This window comes from Morone saxatilis, unplaced genomic scaffold (assembly GCF_004916995.1).
Source record: "Morone saxatilis isolate NCDOM2014 unplaced genomic scaffold, NCSU_SB_2.0 Contig10, whole genome shotgun sequence".
In the NCBI taxonomy this organism is placed as follows: Eukaryota; Metazoa; Chordata; class Actinopteri; family Moronidae; genus Morone; species Morone saxatilis.
In genome coordinates this window covers 12,605,567-12,611,551 of record NW_023339652.1, presented here as the reverse complement: position 1 = coordinate 12,611,551, position 5,985 = coordinate 12,605,567, and positions in this window count along the sequence as shown.

Here is a 5,985-nt window from a genome sequence, read left to right as displayed (position 1 = left end):
CATGCATTATGCCAAAAGGAAATACTCCGGTCTGGTCGCCATCCATCACTGGGCTCACTCTTCAAACTGCTGTCTTTGGATTGTTTGATCGAAACCTGAGCGCCGCGTGAGAAGTTGAAAACTCTTCACAGAGTGGTCATGCCAAGGAATTGGAAACATCTTGCTGTGCGTCCACAGTGTTAACCACAGAGTCACTGTGCCTTCTTACTAGGACAACATATCAGTGTAGCTGTGTGAACACGCAGTAATTCCAGTTTGTATGATTTTGAAGTTGCAGAACGCCACTCTGTTTCGTATTTATTGTTGCTAACTTGACCACGTCTGGAAATGATGCTAGACTGGTCAGTGTACTTTTACGTTACGTTTTTAAAATTAGAAAGCCAAAATCGTGAAACAAGCTGTTTCCCGACTACCATTTATAAACAGGGGAACAAAAAACTGAAACGATACATTTTCTATTTTTTTGTTTGAAATTATGAACAGAAAACCAAAAAAATTGAGGTTTTCCCTTTTTTTTTTGTTTGAAAATAAAAACGGATAAACAAAAAACTACACTCCATTTTTGGGGGTTTTCCCCTATGTTTAAATGGTAGTTTCCTAATTTTCTCGTTTCAAAATCAATATCCAATGGCCGCAAAGTAGACTGACCTAGATGGGATACCTACACCCTCATATGTTGAAGTGGAGGGCCACTGACCAAGCTGCAGTATTTGACAACTTGTCAAGTAGCAAATTTATTTAGTAGGTGCTTAGATATTAAATCTCTATACCAACTAAACATGACATGCATCATACGAGAGGGTGGTTAAGGTGATGTAATTACCCTGACTTATGTCTAAATCTAGTTCTAAGAGCATTACCACACAGGAAATCCAGGCAGTATTTCAAGAAGAATTAAAGTAAAGGCCTAGTAGAATGGTTTCATATTACTATGTCTCAAACGGAAACCTACAAAAATACAGTTCGTCAATGCAGCAGAGTGCTGCTTTTATCACGAGACAAACACGTCTCACAAATTGTCATTGCCAACAAGAAATGTCATATCCCCTATTTAAACATGTGTTTCTCATTACAACAACATATCCACTCATCTTGTTACAGTAACAGGTGGTATCACTGAGAAACTAAGAATTTGTTGTTCTCTGTCAGTGCAGCAACACGCTGCAACAAGAAATGTTGTTTTTGGACTAATATTTTCAGAAATAGTGTCCCATTTCATCAGCAGAAAGGACTCTTCTCATCATACTGGAAAAGCAGATAACAGCCACAGGGCAAAATGAGCACCAGGGTCAATGATTCCTTTGATCACATTACAAGCTTGTAAAAAAAGACTGTACCGATTAAGATCTCTTTCTCTCCCTCTCTTCACATCTCTTTCATCCCCTTTAATCCCTCCTCTTTTCTCTCTTTTTCTTTTCCCTCGCATTTTCTTTTTTCCGATCTCCCCCTCTCGCCACGTTTCTGTCTGTCACACGCACACACTCTCAATTAGATGTGATGGACAAATTGTCCTGCCCTGGAAATATTAAGCTGTTGCAGTCACCTAGGCTCACCTGCTGAGATCTGCAGTTGTTGATGTTGTTGTTTGGGGAGCTTGGCAACAGCAGCACACTGCGCAGGACAGACTGAGACTTCTATTTAATCTCAGGGATCAGTCTGTGTGCTTGTGTATGTCTCACGTCCTTATAACTGTGTGTGTTTCTGCCTGTCTGATGTCTTTCTGCGTCTCCTGAAAACACACTCTATCCTTATGTTTACAGCATGTCCTGTCGACCCAGAACAATGAGTTCCTTCACGGTGCTTGGTGACGGCAGCCGGTTCCCACCAGCCGGGCAGCCAGGTACTCCTCTCTGGCAGTGGCGCAGCTTTTAATGAACGCTGAGCCAGACCAGTGGAAAGTCCCTGTGGAGGCTCTGTTCTGGGTAACAGAGAGCAGGAGGCCTCCAGAGTAGGCAGTCAGGCATCTTGTAACCCTGCGGGCTAACAATAAAGGCATATACACAACACAAGTACATAAACATGGTTCATGGCAAAGGACACATACAGTATAAAATTATGCCTTAAGGACAGGCAAGATTTAGTTCTAATTTTACAACTGTTTTTAATGCGACACTTACATTATGTTTTCACACTTATCAAAATTAAACAATAAGTCATAAACTTAAAAATCTCCATATCAAATGTACAATTTATCATTTCTGCCTCTCACATCAAAACAATAATAAAAGATTAAGTTTGGTGATGTTGTGAAGTAAATTGGGATCATGGGAGTTGTTGTCTTCACAAGCATTGCGTCATTACAGTTAGCTTCTCCCGGTTAGGATTCCTTCATTGTTCATAGTTTAGGAGGTTTTTACCAGGAGCCAAATTATCTGCAGAGGTCTCTGCCTTTTCAGAACAAACAAACTTAATTTAAAACCGGTAAAAACACTGAATAAAGCAGTTACACAAAAGCCAGGACCGACGGTCAGAAATAGTGACTGCCAAAGCAAGAGATGTAAAGATTTATCACTGTAAATCAGCTCAAACAAATGCTATGTCAACCCTAAACACAGACTGACAGGACTGAACCTGAATCAGACAAAAGAAAAAAAATCGGACTATACGGTAAAAGTTAATTGGCTCGTGACTTTTTGAGGTTAGGGGAAGCTAGATGTCCCACACCAAGGTGGGATAAAAACTAAACTATGGTATGGTGGTAATTTGAAAAAACAGAAACTACAACATTGATCAGGTGTTGTAGGGTCTGACAGCGGCAGGGATGAAAGACCTTCGGAACCTCTCCTTCTTACACCGTGGGTGTAACAGTCTGCTGCTGAAGGAGCTACTCAGGGCAGTGTCATGTAGGGGGTGAGAGGTGTTGTCCATGATGGATGTCAGCTTCACTAACATCCTCCTTTCACAAAAAACAGCTGACTGATTGAGAGTAGGCCTTTATTATTTCACTTGACACACATGCACATGCAGGGTGCCATGAAAGTGAAGAGGCCATGGTTTAAAACTGAGTAGCTGATCTGAGCAGTTGAACTATTACTGAGTAAGTATAGGTTTTCTCTTTTCTCACTAATAGTTATTTCATCTATGAGCGTACCTAAAATGTATGTAAATGTAAATGTAACCTAAAATGTAAATGTATAATATGATGGATGTTTACAACAGACACTTTGGGTAAAATTTCAATGTTCAGCTTCCTTTACTCTTCCCAATACTGTATGTTTGCCTTCACTTGGGATTAGTTTACAACCTGTACAGTTGTCTGATTGTAACTTACGGCCCAGTAGACTGACCAGGTGAGTCCATGTCAAAGCTTTGATGTTCTGATTTTATTTGCCATGTCTGTCTGTACGCTGTAGGCGCAGACTCAAACAAATCTGCAGTTTGTCAGAAAGAATGAATCACGATGAATCACAGGATATATTTGTTACCTTCAGCGTATTTATGTGGGAGATGTGTGTGAGACGATACGCAGAAACATCCAGAACTACAATATGCACACATACACACGGATGCATATACGTGCACACATTCAGAAGCATTCACTTGTGCAAAGTCATGAATACAAATGACCTCATGTCTTTATTCAAAGGGTCAGATGCACGGACACACACACACAAACACACAGAGAAGTAGTGTGAAGTGTAGTATCAATGGCGGTGGTGTGATCTTTCTCCCTTTCCTTGTCTTGGTGCTGGCGCAGCCGCCTGTGCTGCCTGTGTGGGTGCCACCCACCCACCCATCTGTGCCCATCGGGGCCCGAGGGCCCAGAGTCCATCTGGCATCTTCCTCTGTGTCTGTCGAGTTGTCACCTATGATGGCCACCACTGACAGCTTTAACGTGCCAGCACTCTTGTTCAGAGAATATGGAGTAACAGAGAAAAAAGTTCTGAACGCAGTGACCTCAGCTTCAACCGAAGGGTTTATATTATAAATAAACATAATTAGAATACATTCACAGAAAACACAATCATTTAATTCATAACTTTGCTGCTCTACAGTGATGCTGCAGCAGATATACCACCATTTCTCAAGGCATCAAAAGGTATTTAAAGGTATCAGAAACCTTTAAAATAAAAGCAAGACCACCAAAATGTTTCAATACCATACCAATACCAATAAAAAGAAAATGCAATTACACATCACAGTACAATTATTGAGTTCAAGAAGAGAATAACTTTAAAAATTCCATCAGTTCAAGAAAGTGGTGGAATATCTGTACAGTATTGTAAACATAAGTAACTATCAAAAGGAACATTAATAAACAGTAATGGCAGCATTGTAGCATCTAGTGAGCCTAAACTCCTGTGTATTTCTCTCTGTTTACTGTTGGTCTGTGAGCAATATCATGTTTGCTGTCAGAAACACTCTCCACCTTGGCTGCTGGTTATCCACGGTAGACGATGTGGTCAACGACTCACTGATGAGCAGATACAGGTCAGCTGCACTGGTTAGCTAGATGAGGACATTTACTGCTTAGGTATCGAATGATCCCAATACTTGGGGGTTGATCTTCCACCACTAAATGTGCATAATAGACAGGAAAAAAATGATTTTAAGCACTATGCACACTTGTTCTTGTTCTGTATGGGCTGAAAAATGAAGGCAATGACAAAAATACGTTATGAAATTAGATCTTCTATATTAAATGATTCAAACGTTCCTTTAACTCATACTATCTGATCTTTAAATAGATTGCTACAAAGCAGTGAAATCTTTATAGAGGCGAACTAAGTGGCAGTGATGGATGATATTAACCAGCCTGTGGGATCAGACTTCAACTCAAGTAGACAACAGTGTGGCATATGCCCCACTACATTTAATGAGGATTTCACGGTGAGAGTGGATGATGAGGCCTCGCTATTGTCTTCAGTCTGAGCAGAAGGGATTCTGATGAAGACAAGTTGCCGGTCATTTGCATGTCAAAGAGCCCGGAGACACAAAGACAATGGAGGATTAGCAGGGACGCATATAGAAACACAGATGTCAACGTATTGAGCCTGACACCAGAGATCATTTATGGCGCTGTGTTTTATGACAGGGTGGTGCAGGGGTGCTTGTAAGGAATTAAGTTTTAGATTGATTAAAGGAGGCATCTTCAGCTACAGTGGTCCCTCATTCCCTCACTGAAAGCTGAGGGAGCCTGGTTCAAGTGTTACGTACCGCTTTACGTTCCAGGAAGAGTTTGACATTTGACACTTTTTTGCAGATAGTTAGATGCAAGATTGATACCACACGTCTGTGTTAGCTTAGCTTAGCACAAAGACTGGGAACAGCTAGCCTGGCTCTGTCCACAGGTAACAAAGTCTGCACACCAGCACCTCTAAAGATCACTCATAAAGACGTTATGTGTTGATTGTGAAATCGATCCAAAAACCGAAGAGAGAGAATCACAATTTGGCGTTTTATGCAGGGTTATGTTCTGTACTATTTCTTGGCTGGGGCCAGTTGCCAGGCAACCAGAGGAGACTGGCTTATGTGCCATCCAAGAAATGGTCTGGCACATAAGCCCACTCAAAACAACTTATTGACGTTTTTTTTTTAACAAATTTTTTGGTGTAAAAGCAGGCTAGCTGTTTCTCCGTTTTCAGCCTTAAACGCTAAGCTTAACTAACCGGCTGCTGGCTCCAGCTACTTTTTTACTGTCCAGATAAGAGAGTATTGATCTTCTCATGGAACTGTCAAGAAATGAAACAAATAAGTGTATTTTCCAAAATGTGTAATAGTTCCTTAAAGCTAATTTTCAACATTCAGATATTAAAAATGAAGGATTATGGCACAATGTGAGGACTTACCACCACTCTGACATGTATTTTCTCCTAAACAAAGCTGTACTAAAGCTACATTTTAAAACCAAACTATTGCTGCTTTAAATGACTCTTTTATTAACGTGTCTGGTCTATATATCAAGTTCCATTTTCCAAAGGGTTGTTTTTAAAAAAATGAACTCCACTCCTTTTTCCCAAGCATTTAAATCAATCTCTTCATCAC